The following is a 19,703-nucleotide window of genomic DNA, read 5'->3' on the forward strand; positions in this document are numbered from 1 at the left end:
GGGGCATCAGATGTAGGGTTTCCACCTCATCCCTTTAATCCCGAACACATATGAATTACGCAGGATCTGAGGCTAATATAATGCACATAAGGCACCAAGTGAGTTTAATTACCACCTTAATCAGCCACAGAAACTGTGTAATTAATATGTGTCCTGGTTTAAAGGGATGAGGTGGTAACCCTAGTCAGGTGTTTTTTCCAACCTCTAAACCCCCCTGCATGCTAGCCTATGGGGTTGATTTACTAAAAATGGAGAGTGCACACTCTGGCACAGCTGTGCATGGTAGACAATCAGCTTCCACTTTTAGCTTGTTTAACTACTTGACGTCCCCGCTATAGCCGAATGACGGCTACAGCGCGGACCTGAATTGCCTGGGAGGGCGTACATTGACGTCCTCTCAGCAACGAGCGCCCCCCCCCTATCAGTGGCCTTGCCTGTATGTGTGTGAATTCCCAATAGCAGTTTGAATTGGCTAATTGGGACTAGTTTACACGTTAGTACACTTACCTTAAACTGACCTTTTTGTCATTGACTTTGAAACTATTGTTTTTTAACATACTGTATATACACAGGTATGGGTTTAGGTATAGTCGTCTCTAAACTTCACCTAATATCAGATGATGTCTCTGTCCCAATGTCAGATTAGACTTGGCAGTACTCTGCCCTGCCTGCTATCACTGGTAGATTAGCTGTAGAACTTGCCCTGAAAGGGAAATCTATTTCTAAACAAAAGATGGAACTTTAAACTGTGTACTAACGTTAATCAGTAGCCACGACACAGATCAATAACCGGACAATGAAAGCTGCTATTTGAATCCTAAAATGGCCAGTATTTGGTAAAAAATTGTTATTCGCAGTAGTATTAAAAAAAAAAAACAGTAGTAATATTATTTTATTTTTATTATTTTTTATACTTGTGTTCACAATTCTGATTCTTCCTTAGAAAGTCTTTTTTTTTGTTTTAATACTGAAGCGTCATACATTGTTCTCTTTCTTTCCCTGGCCGTAACCTCCAATCTGCTGATGACCTCTGTGTTTTAGCCTCCGTTATAGATAGCTATTTGACATCTGTGCTGCATCCGCACTTCAGAATCCACCAGCCTAAGCCTGGCCTGTATTCTTCCCATTGTGACCATCATACACATGTCCACCTCCAGGTGCCTGCACTTATGGTCAGATATAGAGGACCCTGGGTCCTCTGATTCCTGGGGTGCTTTACTGTGCAAAAATCAGATCCAGTTTTCCTGGTCAAAAGCCTAACATCGCCTCCTACGGTCTAGACTACCGTACTTAACAGCATTGCCTCTGGGCTCCCCGCAGCTGACCTTTTCCCTACTACTGACTTACCATACCTTGTTCTGCATTTTGTCCCTGGGTAGAGATGAAAACATGAAGTCACTAGCACTCCACATAAACATGTTAGGGTCCTTTAACACGGGCGGTCCGTATGTCCGTTTTTAGAGAAGATAAATTCGAATTCTGTGTTTTAAACCTGGGATCTTGCCAACATCCCTGATAAATATGGGACAAACAAAACCCCTGAGGATTGGGACTTTCAACGGCAAGAATCAGGACTTGAGTATGAAAAAATATAAATTTTATTCTACATATAATAAAGATAAATTGTACATAATCACATATCAAGTATATAATAAAAACAAGGTCATAGATACGTCTTGGAACCAGAAGGGTCTGAGGTGTCTGGATCGGACTAGACGCGTTTCGGTCCAAATGCCTTTCTCAATGGTCCACAAAACACCAGAGCTCAGACAGATATGTAGGACCTCTGTGAAATCCAGGACGTGAGACCAAAAAGATGGGCCTTAGTGGATGAGAAAAAGGCCTTCAATTGACTGTGGCCGCAAATAGTATATGCTAATCAAATTAGGTCTATACAGGATAGACTAAAGCAATATGTTAATATTTGTATGGGTTTCCAGGGGAGATTTCAATATTTGTAAGCCAAATACACAGTGGTATGGCAAATGACAGTGAGAAAAGAGCTCCACGGACAGAAAATCCCACGAGGATCTCCAAAATGAGGTCCGAAACGCACAGGTCATCTGTAAAATAGTAGTAGGATAGGTATGTCCCCCAATGGATTTATGATGCTGGGACGTGTCCAGCCATACATCCCTGTTGACATGGAATATGTCAAGCCTGTATAGGTCTGTGCATAGGAGTAATGGCGGCGCGCCGCCATTACTCCTATGCACAGACCTATACAGGCTTGACATATTCCATGTCAACAGGGATGTATGGCTGGACACGTCCCAGCATCATAAATCCATTGGGGGACATACCTATCCTACTACTATTTTACAGATGACCTGTGCGTTTCGGACCTCATTTTGGAGATCCTCGTGGGATTTTCTGTCCGTGGAGCTCTTTTCTCACTGTCATTTGCCATACCACTGTGTATTTGGCTTACAAATATTGAAATCTCCCCTGGAAACCCATACAAATATTAACATATTGCTTTAGTCTATCCTGTATAGACCTAATTTGATTAGCATATACTATTTGCGGCCACAGTCAATTGAAGGCCTTTTTCTCATCCACTAAGGCCCATCTTTTTGGTCTCACGTCCTGGATTTCACAGAGGTCCTACATATCTGTCTGAGCTCTGGTGTTTTGTGGACCATTGAGAAAGGCATTTGGACCGAAACGCGTCTAGTCCGATCCAGACACCTCAGACCCTTCTGGTTCCAAGACGTATCTATGACCTTGTTTTTATTATATACTTGATATGTGATTATGTACAATTTATCTTTATTATATGTAGAATAAAATTTATATTTTTTCATACTCAAGTCCTGATTCTTGCCGTTGAAAGTCCCAATCCTCAGGGGTTTTGTTTGTCCCGTATGTCCGTTTTTCATCCCATTCGATTGCGGATGAAAAACGAACATAATGCATGTCAATGGGATTTCGGACGGTCATCCGCTGACATCTGATTTGCGTCCTTTCCGATCAGTTCAATTTTTTGGAATGGAAGAGAACCCTATTTTTCTTCCGTTTAAAAATACGGAACGGACGCAAAAACGGATGTCAGTGGTGTCATCCGCTGACATCAGCATTCCCGTTGACATACATTATCTCCGTTTATCATCCGCAAACGGATGGGATGATAAACGGACATACAGAACGGACACTCCAGAGTGCCTGGTCGGAGGAAAATACGGTCTGCCCCGTGTCAAAGGACCCATAACGTGTTTATTGTCAGGACTGTTTCACATAGTGCATAGGAAACCAACATTTTGGGGTCTTGCAGGGTCCCTTTTATCAAGGTAACAAACTCCCACTGTGCGGGACAATTACTAAAACTGGAGCATAGAAACCAATCAGCTTCCAGGGTTATTGTCAAAGCTTAATTGAACAAGCTGAAGATAGAAGCTGATTGGCTGCCTTGCACAGCTGCACTCTCTAGTTTAAGTAAATCAACCCCTATGTTGCCTTGAGAAACGGTTTCTTATGTTATGCTGTCTGCACAATGAACATGCTAATGGCATTCACTTCAAGCACCCATCATTACAAGATTTGTGAAGAATGTGGCTTCTTTTTTGGACTTTTTTTTTTAATTCTTTTTATTTCAGGTTTTATAAGATCATACAAAACAGAGCCTATCGGGCATTCCCAGGCTAAAGAAAAACAACAGTAACAAAAACGTTGAAAAAGTGAAAAAATTAAACCCCTTTCTATGTGTCGGTACTTTTAGAATTGTATTGAGGTCAGTACATTGCATAATACATAGAATTGTATGCGTTCAAGGTAAATACAACTAAACCTAAGGGACTAGACATAAATTTAGAATCCTAATATCTAGGTGGTTTGCTATCATCCAGAGCATATCCATGGATCTCAATAGTCATCGTTGAATAAGGGATTATATTCTAGTTATTCATCTATTGAGTCTGCATTAATACAGGAGGCTTCAACTCAGATATCCCATACTTTATGGAAATTTTTTATACAACCTCGAGAAATGTAAGTCGTTTTGTAAAGTGGGAGTGCCGCATTTATTGTTTCCAGTAATTTAGTGATGGTACATTAGAGGATTTCCAATGCAAAACCATAGCCTTGCGTGTATAATAAAGTAGCAGGCCCAGAAGTTTTTTTAACCGCGCGACCAGAAGCCAAGGGGTCCACAAGTCCCAGCAGACACACTTCCACTGTAAGTGGCACATGAACGGTGGTGACTGATAATATGAATGCTGTGACTGCAGACCAGTACTGTCCAATGTGAGGACAGGACCAAAAGATATGTATAAAATCTGCCGGCTGGGAAGAACATCTCCAGCAGTAGTCAGGTAGTGAAGGAAATATTTTATATAGTCGTGAGGGTGTGAAGTAGACCCTTTCTTTTTGGACTTCTTAGAGTTTCTCTGTTTGGCGGTAGACATCTTGGTAGAGCAGCAAAGCTTTTCTTGCTCATGCCGGTGCCGCCCTGGTGATTAGGCATGAGTGAAATTGGAATATTTTGAATTGCCGTAATTTCAGCAAAACTTCATTTATATGTAGCACCCTCCTAGGTAGGTGCTAGTGAGAAAGCATAGTTTGTGCTCTGTCTGCTAACCAGAAGAGCTGCAGGTAAACCTATTATGTTCTCTACCTACCAGAGAGCAGGATCTGTGGTGAGGTCTGCTCATTGTGCTCAGAGTGCAACTCATTCTGTCTAGAGAGTGTTTCACACTGGTCCATTAGGGAGGCATGTTGGACAGTGGGATGAAACCTGTTGAATTGGTGCATGGGCTTTTGATACAGTCCTGGTGATCGGCAGAGGGAAAGTCGCCTCGGTGCATGTTAGGATACTGTATAAAAGCCAGGAGCACATGTGCTCGAGGTCTTTCACTAGGGAGTGGAGTCCCGGAGGGAGGTGGCGGCTGCCTCCTCCTCTGTAGAGGTGCCATGTGGCCTCAGGGGGTCTTCCTGAGGGCCGGAAGAGTAGCAGTGAGGAGCTGAACCCGGACGTCCTGAGAATATGACTGAGAGGGGAGACATTGGAGGATCTGGCTCTGCAGCACAGTGAGTACAGAAACTCGTGTCAAGGGGCCTGACCTGAGGAGGACCACCCCTACTCCTAGTATAGTCAGTGGATGGGTGTCAGCAGGAAGAGGATGCTAGAGAGAGTATCCTGAAGATAAATTCTTGTCCATCAAGTCATCTTGTTAAAGAGCAAGATACTTAACCCCATCCACCCTAGTGGTATTGTGGATTAATAGCCTGGCTGTTCCATATTTCCAAGCAGAGTTCTGAAGATAGAAGTACTCAAACAATAGTTAAATTGGAGTATCCCACTATTCCCTTCTCTTATCCCAAATTACTAATAAACAATAAAACAAACAACACCCCTAGACTGTTCATTCATGTGAGGAGCCAGAGAGAACAAGGAGGGATTCGGGGACTTTCTCAAGTAAATGTGTGCTGGTAACCAGGGGTGTTTTCTTCATCAGGGAAAGAATTATTCAGTCATCCACCACAGTTGTTTTCCATGGTCTTCCGGGTCTTTTGGTGTTGCTGAGCTCACCGGTGCGTTCTCTCTTTCAAACAGTTGATTTGGCCACACCTTTTGTTTTGTTTTTTTCAGCCTAATGATGGCTTGCTTCACTGATAGTGACAGCTCTTTGGATCTCATATCGAGAGTTGAAAGCAACAGATTCCAAATACAAATAGCACACTTGAAATTAACTCTGAACCTTTTATCTGCTCCTTGTAAATGGGATAATGAGGGAATAACACACACCTGGCCATGGAACAGCTGAGCAGCCAATTGTCCCATTACTTTTGGTCCCTTAAAAAGTGGGAGGCACATATACAAACTGTTGTAATTCCTACACCTTTCACCTGACTTGGATGTAAATACCCTCAAATAAAAGTCTGCAGTTAAAGCACTTCTTGTTTTTTTCATTTCAAATCCATTGTGGTGGTGTATAGAGCCATAGAACTGTGTTTATATCCCCAATATTTATGGACCTGACTGTATTTCATTACTTACATTCACCCCCCCCCCCCATCCCAATAGTAAAAATACAAGTTAGGCAAAGACCAGTTAGGCCTACTTTCCTTGATTAATCCTGTACTGCCATTAGTCAGTTTTACACCACTGTATCCTCTTCAGTATTGTTTCTTGTAAGACACCTGCTTGTGCCATGTGTCTCTAGTCGTCAAATGTACTAGCGGCAGGACAGTTGTGCATCAAACAGGGACAGCCTCAATGAAACAATTTCTATCAACTGGTTGTGTTGCTGATAAAACTACCTGAAAATATGATTTATTTAAAACTGAAAACAATCAGTTTGGGGTGTATGTAAGTCAGTCTAATTGTATAAGAAAAAAAACAACAATTCCACAGCCAAGCATGCGCTGTCAAAATACGCTGTCAATGGCATTATGCAAAAATCATACTGCTTGAGGGCATCCCTCAAAGCATTTAATTAAAGGATTAGTGTTATTTCCATGTCATAGGGAATTATAAGTAGCGCATCACCACTGGGTGGCAACAGTGGGTGCATATTGAGTACATGAGGTGCCACATCCTACAAAATCTAAGATAAGCTAATGACTACACGATGGACTTTTGAGGCACCATAAACTATTGTTAAAAAGCATATGTTTATTCATAATTTGATAACATTTATAAAATACATTGTATATACACTGCTAAAAAAAAAAAAAAAACTTAAAGGAAATCTTTTTAATCAGAGTATAGCATCAATTTAATTAAACTGCTAGGATATTGATCTGGTCAGTTTAGTAGAGGGGGTTGTTAATCAGTTTGCTTTGGTGTTAATGAAATTAACAACAGGGGCACTAGATGGGCAACAATGAGACAACCTCCAAAACAGGAACGATTTTACAGGTGGAGGCCGCTGACTTTTTGTTTCCCTACTCATCATTTCTGACTGTTTTTCACTAGTTTTGTATTTGGCTAGGGTCAGTGTCACTACTGATAGCATGAGACGATACCTGGACCCTATAGAAGTTGCACAGGTACCATTCTGAGTTGCTGCCATGACATTTCAGCAAAATGGACTAGCCTGCTGCATCATTTTTTCACTTTTATTTTTGGGGTGTCTTTGAATTCAGCTCTCTGTAGGTTGATCATTTTAATTTCCATCAAACTATGTGGCATCCTTTCATTCCGAACACATTACCCAGTCCATATCAGTATAGATATCCAGCAAGATATTTTCCCCATTCAGATCTAATGTGTTCCTTTAATTTTTTTGAGCAGTGAATAAAACAAATCACACCAAACCACTAAATACAAGGCCCTAAAAAATAGGAACAAGGAGGGGCATGGGGACTTTTAAAGGGGATACCGTCATTAGACCAATAATCAAAGTACATATGGGGTAAAAAAAAATCTTTATTGGAAGAAACCATCATCATATATAAAAGAGATTGCTGTTGCTATTTTTAATACAGCAATCTCTTCTATATATGATGATGGTTTCTTCCAATAAAGATTGTTTTTTACCCCATATGTACTTTGATTATTGGTCTAATGACTGTATCCCCTTTAAAAGTCCCCCTGCCCCTCCTTGTTCCTATTTTTTAATGAATTTTGGGACGTGGATACCTTTACTTCAATATCCATCTAGGATATATATTTCTGTTTTGGAGCTTGTCTTTCTTTTAAAATACAAGGCCCTGTTAAGGTAGATATTGCTGTGCACATCAACAATAGGCTATTGTCGAGGCACGGTGTCTTGATAAATTGGGGCTTGTACGTGGAAAGCTGTACATTTTTCACAATAAAAATTGCTTCCTCAGGAGATTAAATACATGGCTCTGAACAGAAAAACAAATTGTTACAGTCATATATGAATGTTATAGTACATGTAATCAAAGCGTAATCCAATTTTGTTGATCTGGGTGATCTCTGTACATTACAAGGATTGTAACAAGCTTTGTTGCAGATTCCTACCTTTTGTTATTCTGAAGAAATCATTGTTTGTTCCTCTGTGCTGAGTGGGTCAAATGGGAGTGGTTTCATAATTATCTATCAGCTGTGGCAGCTGCAGGGCTCTAATGAGGAAAGCTGCTGGGCCTGCATCCCTTTAGACGTGTTCCTATTGAAAGTATCTCGCCAAAAATGACATTTTTGTTGCAGGGGATGCCAGAAATCTGACTTGTATCTTAGGCAGACTTCTGGGAAAATTGATGAGTGTGTAACGCTCCTGCGTTTTATGTATGATGTGGATTTTCAGCTGCAGAAATATTCCACTTCAGTAGTCATGTAAGAGAAACGCTGAGACACCATTCCCAACTCTCAATGACTCATCATGTGTGGAGGATCTCAATTCAGCAAGTAAATACACACACTCAATAAGATGTTTCCTAGAGTGACTTATGTATATAGTAACACAGTGATGATAGGCTGAAGAGACAGGTTGGGTAGAGATGGTAGATGACAGACACTTGAAAGGAAATGTTCTTGAAAGTAAGATAGTAGCAGATGGGATGCAGATAGGTTTAGCAATCATGTATGGTAGCAGATGACAGAGTAGCAGGTGGACATACAAGAGAGATCAACCCAGTGCAAGAACAGGTGGTAGTAGGCTCAAGAGCTAGCAATCTTAGATAATGCAGATGTAGTAATAGTCCTTAGTATGCAGAGCTAGATAGTGTAAGCTTTAGTATAAAGGTTATAGAGGTTTCCCCTGTGGGGTACTTATCACTAATAGCAATGTAGCAGAGGAGAGGTTCGGCAAGAGCGGATGATCCGGTAACGGGATCCAGGGATCAGCGCAGCGTGGTTTCCGACAGCGAGGTATGCTTGCAAGCATGAGAGCTTCAAGACAGGTTAGCATCAAGGCACAAAGCAGTTTGAACGAACACATGTGAGTGAGAGCCGGCGATCTAAATAGCCATCCAGTCCGGCGCTCAGTGATGACAGCATCAGTCTTAAAGGTGTATGCGCACCTTACCAAAAGAGAATGGTGGGGCGCATACACTTATGAAAGAGTAATTAGGGTACCCAAAGGTACCAGAACATTACAATGAGCCAATCACACAAGGAGGAAATTATGTTACTGGGGTGTGGTCAGTATACATTCTGTGCACAGAACACCTCCAGGTAGCCATATTGCATTGTATTTTCAGAAAATTACAACAGCTGCAGATTGAAAAGGAAAGGTAATTTTTAATAACATTCAATTACAATAAGATTTGTGTCGCAATTGTATACGCTATATTGTTTTTTCTTTATTTACTGATTTTTTTCCGCACAAAAGTGGAGTTTCCCTTTAAATACAAAAAAAAGTCTACACTTACAAAAAACACAGATGTAGCAGCGCACATCCAGGTGAATGCGATAGATGCTACCCGGAAGAATACGGGCCCTGCGGCGAATGTGGGGACCAAACCAAATCAAGCAACGGGTGGTTCTGGGGGAGAGGTAAAAATGAAAAAGGTACCTTTAAATTCCCACAGCAAGGGGACCAAATCTTGGCAAAATCAATATACAGGTGTACTTCCAGTATTTGGAACAATTTGAGCAGACTTGCAGATAGATACATTGTTTCCATGTTGCCTTTGATGTAACATTGAAAGGATTTTTGGAGCTGGTGCATGTCCCGCATGATAGTGCCTGGCAGTGGCGGCTGGCGCTCAAATTTTTTTTTGGGGGGGGGGGCGCAAACAGAAAAATGTAATAGGCATTGCTTTGCGGCAAAAAAACGCTGTAAAAAATTGCGTGACTTTGAGGTTGCAAAAGTGTGAAAGGGGCCTTCAGTAATTAAGGTATAGTGTGCCCCCTTTCAATGCAGAGAGACCAGCATGCCCCCTTTCAATGCACAGTGACGCCCCTTTCAATGCACAGTGACCAGCGTGCCCCCTTTCAATGCACAGTGACCAGTGTGCCCCCTTTCAATGCACAGTGACCAGTGTGCCCCCTTTCAATGCACAGTGACCAGTGTGCCCCCTTTCAATGCACAGTGACCAGTGTGCCCCCTTCAAAACAGTGACCAGCATACATTCCCCTTTCAATGTAGTGACCAGCATATCTGCCTCCTTTCAATGAAGTGACCAGCATACATGCCCCCTTTCAATGAAGTGACCAGCATACATGCCCCCTTCAATGTAGTGACCAGCATACATACCCCCCTTCAATGTAGTGACCAGCATACATACCCCCCCTTCAATGTAGTGACCAGCATACATGCCCCCTTCAATGCAGTGACCAGCATACATGCTCCTTTCAATGTAGTGACCTGCATTCATGCCCCTTTCAATGTAGTGACCAGCATACATGCCCCTTTCAATGTAGTGATCAGTATACATGCCCCTTTCAATTTAGTGACCAGTATACATGCCCCTTTCAATGTAGTGACCAGTATACATGCCCCCTTCAATGTAGTGACCTGCATACATGCCCCTTTCAATGTAGTGACCAGCATACATGCCCCTTTCAATGAAGTGACCAGTATACATGCCCCTTTCAATGTAGTGACCAGCATACATGCCCCTTTCAATGTAGTGACCAGCATACATGCCCCCTTTCAACGCAGTGACCAGCATACATGCCCCTTTCAATGTAGTGACCAGTATACATGCCCCTTTCAATGCAGAGACCAGCATGCGTGCATGCCCCCTTCAAAGCAGTTTGTGGCCCCCCCCCTGAGGCATCACTTCACTGGTCCAGGCTGGAGTCTGGACCAATCACAGCCAGGACATCACTAAAGTGGGGAGTGTCGGGGCGCATTCTGTGATGACCCCCCCCAGAAGGCCGCCAATCGGCGCCTCTGCTGCACGCCCACCCCCCATAGCCACCAGTAAGTCCGGTGCCCCTAGTGGGCTGAAAATGGTATTTTTTTTCCTTTTTTTTTATTTGGCCACAGATTTGAGGGGGGGGGGGGGGGCGGCGCCCCTGCGCCCCCTATAGACCGGCCGCCACTGGTGCCTGGTCTCCCATGCCTTTTTTTTGTTTAGTAGCTTGCCTACTGAAGCAGTTGTCAAGTTTGAACATATTTTACAAATCTGCAAACCAACAACTCATGTTTTTATGCAAAACTTAGCTAACGATATGCAGAGTTTTATAGCAGTGTTCAGAGGGATAATTTGAAGATGTGTGTTAATTTAATTGCAGTGTGCAGGTCAGTGACCAGACCTGGGTTTGTAGTCCCCCTCTAACTGCACTGGTTTACCCAATATTGGCACTATATCTCCATTAAAGTATGCTATGAGCAAGCAAGTAATTTGCAAAGTAGAGTAGGGACTGCGAGGGATTGCTTTTATGCAGTCGGCCAGCCTGAACTTGTATTTCAATATAGGGAAACCAAGAATCCTTGATTTTATGCTGTTTGCTAGAAATAAGGGGCTTTAATACAGAAGGTTAATTCAGAATTGTGTGTTAGCGGAGCCCCACACCTTAAGCACCTCTTATGTTTTATAAACTATTTGGATTTAAGCAAAGACATTTTTTCACTTCAACAGCTTGCCTATTAGCCATAAAGTTCTAACAGAGTTTGCCACACATAGACTTCAGCAGGTTTCACTGCTGAGTACAGGCTTCCCGAACTTTTTGGCAAATCAAACTCAAGCAGATTTGCTCATCCCTACTCATGACTCTTGCTTCTCCTTTATTTCACAGACAACAAGTTATACTGCCAAGGCCAGATTAACGTAGGGGCTATTGGAGCTGCAGCTCCAGGCCCCTACCTTTTATATAGGCCCCGGGTTGGCCATATTCACTGTTACCGCTCTTCTGTCACTTGTAAACACAGAAGTCTGGCTTCTATGCTCGCTTCCCCAGGCAGCTCCCTCAGAACCTCCCCACACAGCGCGAAGGCCGGACAAGGAGGGACAGTTGCCGATGCATGGATGTGTTTATGGGCTTCAGAGACAGCATCCCATGTTGAATTAGGCATGCATGGCTGCACCCTTCCTCCTCTGGGTGCATGGCAAGGCACGGCCCTTAAGGCCCTTCAAAATCGTCAGCACCAAGCCCATGATGCTCTTAATCCGGCCCTGTATACTGCTACTTCATTAAAGGCTCAAGAACTGGCTATAAGATTTGGTAATGTTGCCAAACTTTTTGGAAAGAATTCTAGTTTCAAATGTGCATTAAAGTTGAACTAAAGATAGAAAAAAAGATCCACAGCTAGTAGAGTTTTTGGGTAAAAACTTTGTATGTCTGTTCTGCCAAAAACAAAATCAGCCTTTACGTATGTTTTTTTGTGTCTATTGCCTATTATGCAGTGCAGTGTACACTACTAGCCAACTCCCAGAAATTTCCAGGAATGGAGTCGGTGCAGGAATAATGTCATAGAAACAAAGAAAAGCTATGGCAGAAAAAAGACTGAGTGGTCCATCGAGTATTCCTGTTTTAAACTATTTTTTTTTTCCTTAACTTTTTAAATAAGCGTATAGAACTATGTTTGTCCCAAACATGTTTGAAACCATTTACTGTTGACTGGCTCACTACTTCTGCTGGAAGTTTATTCCAAGCATCAACTACCCTTTCAGTAAAATTATACTTTCTAAGATTAGTACTGAACCATCAGTGTCCAATGAATAAAAATGCCGGACCAGAAAAAGCAGAGGAGAAGATGGCAGTCACTTGTTGTTGCCTGAGGAGGGTAAACTCACAGGTTAGTCTGCCATATTGTTATGGCAGGTTGCTCATCTTGACACATTTTGACAAGAGATGCTGTGACCTTCCCCATTATGGTTTTCCTGAACTTGAAGTGTAATTTTAATTCTTGTGTTGGCCACATTATGTGAACTTGTTAAAGAGTGGCCATACATGGTCAGCTACGAGGTGGTATCAAAAAGTTTTAAAGAGGAAGTAAACCCTCCTCAGACGCTTTTACCTATAGGTAAGCCTAAGATGAGGCTTACCTATAGGTACTGTAAATATCTCCTAAACATGTACCGTTTAGGAGATATTTACCTTTCATGCCGCCAGTGACGTCACTGGTGCATGCGCTCTGAAGGAACGGCCGCTAGTGCGGTTCCTTCAGAGTCCCGTGCCGTGACCATCGGCTCCCGCGCGCGGGAGTGACGTCACCGCGGCTCCGGCCAATCAGATGGCCGGATGCCGCGATCCCGGAAGACGGGCGACTGGACATGTCGCCCGTCATAGAGGTAAGCGGACTGCACGGCGGGGGCTCGTTCTAAGGTAAGTATTGCATAATGAGCTAGTATGCGATGCATACTAGCTCATTATGTGTTTCTCTTTCAGGTCGAACAAAAAAAAAAAAAAGTGTGTATGAGTTTACAACCACTTTAAGATTAGCTTTGTTTACAAGAAAGTACTTTAACCACTTAAGCCCCGGAAGATTTTACCCCCTTCCTGACCAGGGGGTATTTTGCGATTCGGCACTGCGTGACTTTAACGGACAATGCAACGCTGTACGTAAACTAATTTGACGTCCTTTTTTTCCCACAAACAGAGCTTTCTTTTGGTGGTATTTGATCACCTGTGCGATTTTTTGATCATGCGCTATAAACAAAAAAAGAGCGTCAATTTTGCAAAAATAACAATATTTTTCACATTTTTTTATATGAAATTCTCCCAAAAAAAAATGTAAAAATCAAAATTTTTTAACATTTCCGGCCAATTTGTTTTCTGCTACATATGTTTGGTAAAAAAAATCGCAAAAAGCGTATTTTGATTGGTTTGCGCAAAAGTCATCGCGCTTACTAACAAAGGGAAAGATTTTTGTCATTTTTGTTGTTTTTCTTTTTAACCCTTTAGGGGTTACCAGTGACATTTCTACAGTAATCAGTGCTATACATATGCACTGTTACTGTAAAATTACACTGGCAGTGAAGGGGTTATATTTATTTGAGAGGGAGGGGTGGTGTGTCTCCCTAGGGGCGTGATTCTAACTGTGATTGGCTGTGGCTTGAGCTGTACAAACAGTGATCAACGGTCCTACATAGTAGAACCGTATGATCACTGTTTCTACACAGGGGAGAATGACAGGCGGCTTGTTTACATCTGCCGCCTGCCTTTCTCCCGCTGCACCGACGATCGCCGAGTGACCGGCGGACATCGGGTCCGCCGGTCACACGCGCAGGGGGTCCGTTACCGCGCGGGAGTGGGAGCGCGCCTCCGGCGGCGCGCGCTCGCTCCCCAGAGCCTCACAGGCTAGTGACGTATATATACGTCACTTTGCCTGTGAGGGGCTGACGGCCGCAGTATATGTACTTGCGTCGGTCGGCAAGTGGTTAATTATCTACATTTACACACTATCACCTTCAAAAAAGTCCCAATGCGCAGCAATATAACACTCCCAGTGCTCCTGTCACTTCTGAAATGTGTCCTGGAAGTCGTTTTTCAAAGCATGTCAAACTCCTTCTGTTATTCGAGCTGGATCTCCACAATGGTGTCAAAATGGTGACTTTTGAGCTGGATCTTCAATTCATTGCAGCATCACCATAAACTTGCCAAATCAGATCAAACGTCTCTTTGGCAGATTTGCCCAGTTTCACATAGAGTTTCACATTTGCTCTTTGTTCTAACTGGCTCTCCATGATGAAATAGCAGAATTTGTAACACATGTGGTCAGAATAGCACCAGTTGCACAGCTCCTGATGTACACAGGACAATGTCTTTTGGCATATCGACTTATGAAGGTTGGTGCTCCCTATGACTGTGCGTTCAGCCTTGTGCTGCCATCTGTTGGTATGTTACAAAACTCAAAACGTATTGATACCACCTCGTATCACTCCAAGAACTGTAGGAGGAAAAATACCTGCCCATTAAAAGCACACGACACACAATTCCCAATACCTAGCCCTACATTGCAGCAGCGCGGCTAGTTAGCTGCACATGTTTATGAACATATGTGGAAGCAACACCCTGCATCAAAAATCTTGTGTCTTACGCAGTCCCACTGTAATCAGTGAGAGTACCAGCAATGGGATGAACACTACGCAATTGCATTTTAACAAGACTGAAACAATTCTATACACTTTGAAATCAATGATCTCATAATACGAGGGTTTTGGCTGTATGTGTGCTGTAACTGGCAGTCTTGGATGTACTATGGGCATTAGGCAATGATTTGCATGGCTCTGCCCACTACCCTACAATTAACTTTTTATATTTGGGCTTTGTATTGGAAGTACCTTCTGCTATACAGTACCCGTACCTTCTGTTTTACAAAGACTCCATTGTGCATTGCACTGGTTCAGTGAGGAGCCTTCTTTTGCTTCTTTTGGCCTTCCTTACTATAACCTGCCTAGTTATACTTGCTGCGCAAGCCCTACTCCATAGCAAAAACCTTATGGTTAGCAATAAAAAAATAAATAAATATGTAAACAACAATCACTGAAGACATTAAACTAGCACCATATTCCTAATCTACAATAAGATGACTGTGCTGTGCTTGCAATATTTCATTAACATCTGTGAAAAAAAGTGACATGCTAAAATCCAATAAAATGTCAAATTGACACGTGCTTCAAATAAAAAAATGAGTCCATATGTCAGTGACAATTGGATACACAAATCCCGTGAAGTGTTGGTGGTTTTCACACATGCTCCCCCCTTCACCTCACTCACCAAACATTCTCCCCTTACTAGGGGTAAGCCAGCATTCACAGCACTATATGGCTGTACACAACATCCAGATACAGAACTTGCTTGACTCCTGCAACAGGTTTCTGTCCCTCCAGATTCCTCACATGCAGAGACAACAAACAACAGGCCAAACAAATGGGCCCCATAGTGTAAATCCGTAAAAAGCGTTTATTGCAATCTACAGAAATGCATTTACATTTTGGTAGAAAAGGTTCAGCATTTAAAATCGGGAAGTTCGGGATGCCAATGCTCTCCATGGACCAGAACCAGAAGTGACGCGCTGACGCTGGAAGTACCTCCCTATGCGTTACAGTCATTGAGCATGGACTCCCATATTGTTGAGTGGATTAGGCAGTGGCTGAGTGACAGACAACAGAGGGTTGTAGTCAATGGAGAACATTCAGAACAAGGTCATGTTACCAGTGGGGTACCTCAGGGATCTGTACTGGGACCAATTTTGTTTAATATCTTCATAAGTGATATTGCAAAAGGCCTCGATGGTAAGGTTTGTCTTTTTGCTGATGACACAAAGATATGTAACAGGGTTGATGTTCCTGGAGGGAAACGCCAAATGGAAAAGGATTTAGGAAAACTAGAAGAATGGTCAGAACTCTGGCAACTGAAATTTAATGTGGATAAGTGCAAGATAATGCACCTGGGGCGTAAAAACCCAAGGGCAGAATATAGAATATTTGACACAGTCCTGACCTCAGTATCTGAGGAAAGGGATTTAGGAGTAATTATTTCAGAAGACTTAAAGGTGGGAAGACAATGTAATAGAGCAGCACGAAATGCCAGCAGAATGCTTGGATGTATAGGGAGAGGTATAAGCAGTAGAAAGAGAGAAGTGCTTATGCCGCTGTACAGAACACTGGTGAGACCTCACTTGGAGTATTGTGTGCAGTACTGGAAGCCATATCTCCAGAAGGATATAGATACTCTAGAGAAAGTTCAGAGAAGAGCTACTAAACTAGTACATGGATTGCAGGAAAAAACTTACCAGGAAAGGTTAAAGGACCTTAACATGTATAGCTTGTAAGAAAGAAGAGACAGAGGGGATATGATAGAAACCTTTAAATACATAAAGGGAATCAACTCGGTAAAGGAGGAGAGCATATTTAAAAGAAGAAAAACTACCACAAGAGGACACCATTTTAAACTAGAGGGGCAAAGGTTTAAAAGTAATATGAGGAAGTATTACTTTACTGAGAGAGTAGTGGATGCATGGAATAACCTTCCTGCAGAAGTGGTAGCTGCAAATACAGTGAAGGAGTTTAAGCATGCATGGGATAGGCATAAGGCTATCCTTCATATAAGATAGGGCCAGGGACTATTCATAGGATTCAGATATATTGGGCAGACTAGATGGGCCAAATGGTTCTTATCTGCCGACACATTCTATGTTTCTATGTTTCTATCACATTGACGTCATCAGGAGCGGCCCCATCTTGCTACACTTCCGGATTTATGTACAGTACATCCGGGAAGTATTTACAGCACTTAACTTTTTCCACATTTTGTTATGTTACAGCCTTATTTCAAAATGCATTAAATTCATTATTTTCCTTAAAAATCTACAAACCATGCCCCATAATGACATCGTGAAAGAAGTTTGTTTGAAATCTTTGCAAATTTATTAAAAATAAAAAAAGGAAAAAATCCCATGTACATAAGTATTCACAGCCTTTGCCCAATACTTTGAAGCACCTTTGGCATCAATTACAGCAGTGGTTCTTAACCTGGGTTCGATCGAACCCCAGGGGTTCAGTGGGTCAGTCTCGAGGGTTCGGCACACCCTCCGCTAGTACCACTTCACTGTCAGGGACTATTTCTCCAGTTTCGGGCATGTCCTCCCACTCCGCGCCGTCATCATGGAAATAAATACCAGTGGCGTAGCATGGGGGGTGCAGGGGGGGCCGGCCGCACCGGGCGCAACATCTGGAGGCGGCGCATCCGCTCCACAGTGTCATGTCACTGTCAGGGACTATGGTCCCCCATATAGATCCCCCCTTACAGCAGGCCAGTGTGAGGTGAGGTCCCGTCCCCCATATAGATCTCCCCCCTTACAGCAGGCCAGGGTGAGGTGACATGAGAGTGGCACGTGCCAAGATAAAGCCGCACATTTCTGAACTGGTCTCTGAAAGACAACAGCAGAAGTCACACTAATTTGCAGTAAATATTCATTATTATGTTTTTGTGTGAAAATCATGTTTTAATGGTTTTGTTCTTTGTTCTTAATGGTTTTGTTCATTTTGTGCACCTATGTATAAATATATACCTAAAATAATATATACCTATGTTTTGAATTTGAAAAAATCATATTTTATTTTTCCAATTAAGAAGGGTTCGGTGAATGCGCATATGAAACTGGTGGGGTTCAGTACCTCCAACAAGGTTAAGAACCACTGAATTACAGCATCAGGTATTTTTAAATATGATGCTACAAGCTCGGCACACCTCTGAAACTCCATCATTTTGGATGGGGAGCATCGGTGCACAGCCATTTTCAGATCTCTCCAGTGATGTTCAATCGGGTACAAGTCTTGGCTTTGGCTGGGCCACTCAATGACATTCACAGAGTTGTCCTATAGCCACTTCTTTTTTTTCTTGGCTGTGTGCTTAGGGTCATTGTCCTGTTTGAAGGTGAACCTTCGCCCCAGTCTGAGGTCCAGAGCACTCATTGCTGCAATCATCTTTCCCTCGATCCTGACTAGTCTTCCAGTTCCTGTCACTGAAAAACATCCCCACAGCATGATGAGTGGTGCCTAGTTTCCTCCAGACATGACGCTTGCCATTTAGTCCAAAGAGTTTAATCTTTGTTTCATCAGACCAGAGAATTTTGTTGTTCATGGTCTGAGAGCCCAAACTCTAGGTTTGCTGCCATGTGCCTTTTACTAAGGAGTGGCTTCTGTCTGGCCACTCTACCATACAGGCAGGGCCGCTGATAGGGCAGTACAACCAGCCCTGTTGTACCGGGCCCGGGCTCCATCAGCTCTACAAGGGGCCCGGGCAGCATCACAGTAAATTTCTGCATGTTCAAAAAAAATCGTTTTTTCTAAACCTTTTCCTAATTTGTAATTTCTTGGGGGTGTAATTACATTTTCCTGGGCCCTATAATGACAGCAGAAGGGCCCAGGAAGTGAGTGCAGTGGCGGGACTTTTTTTCCATTTTCGGGTCGCATGTATACATAGGATTTAGTTCCATGGTGATTTGCTGCAATATAGTCCTGGCTGCTGCTGTCCACTGCTTTGCCTGGCGGAGGGATACAATAATTCTCTGCTCAGCCCCGCCTCCCCTTACTCAAGTGCAGAGTGTGATCATGTACGGAGGCAGATTGCTCAGCAGCTGACAGGGAACAGCAGGAGGACAGCGTGGCTGGATTGGACACAGTGAGTGAAGAACAGAGGATAGAGTCCTCACTGTGTCCTATGATCTCAGCATAAAAATCACACAGGCTACAGGTGCCCTGTCACAGTGTCACATGAATGCTGGGGATGCTGACTTTAAGCTATGACTGTAGTGAGTGTTACTGCATAACAAAGTCAGCATCCCCAGCATCCATATGACACTGTGACAGGGCACCTGTAGCCTGTGTGATTTTCATGCTGGTGATCATAGGACACAGTGAGATGCTACTTTAAACTTGTGTTTGGGGGACAGTAAACATGTGCAGTCAAACCACTCCCCTTTAACCTCTTCCCGCCCATTGATGTATCAGTGTTCTGTCAGAATAGCGCTACCTATCAGATTCTGCTAGCAGAAGTGGCATTCGGAAAGAACAACTTACTGCGCATGCACCATGTGTTCCAACATGGCGACTATGCGTTCCAATAGGTTTCCTAATGTGACAGAACACCAAGCAGCAGCGGACATCTTCTTACACCCACGAAAGTCTGGAGTTTTACATTTATTTTAGCAGTAAACTCACCTTATATACTGAAATAGACTATTTCACCGCAGCCGAGTGGAACAGTCTATTTCACTATATAATCAGTTTGTCGCTGAGCAGTGCGGGGTGTACCAAGGTGGCCGTCACCACATTGGCCGCAGGTTTCTCGCTATATTTACTAGAATACAATAATAATACAAATGTAATACTGTGATTTATTCTATAAGGTCAGTTTACTGATAAAATAAATGTAAAATTGAAGACTTGCGTGGGTG

The sequence above is a fragment of the Pelophylax lessonae genome (genome assembly GCF_965119305.1).
Source record: "Pelophylax lessonae genome assembly, chromosome: 1".
Lineage (NCBI taxonomy): Eukaryota > Metazoa > Chordata > Amphibia > Anura > Ranidae > Pelophylax > Pelophylax lessonae.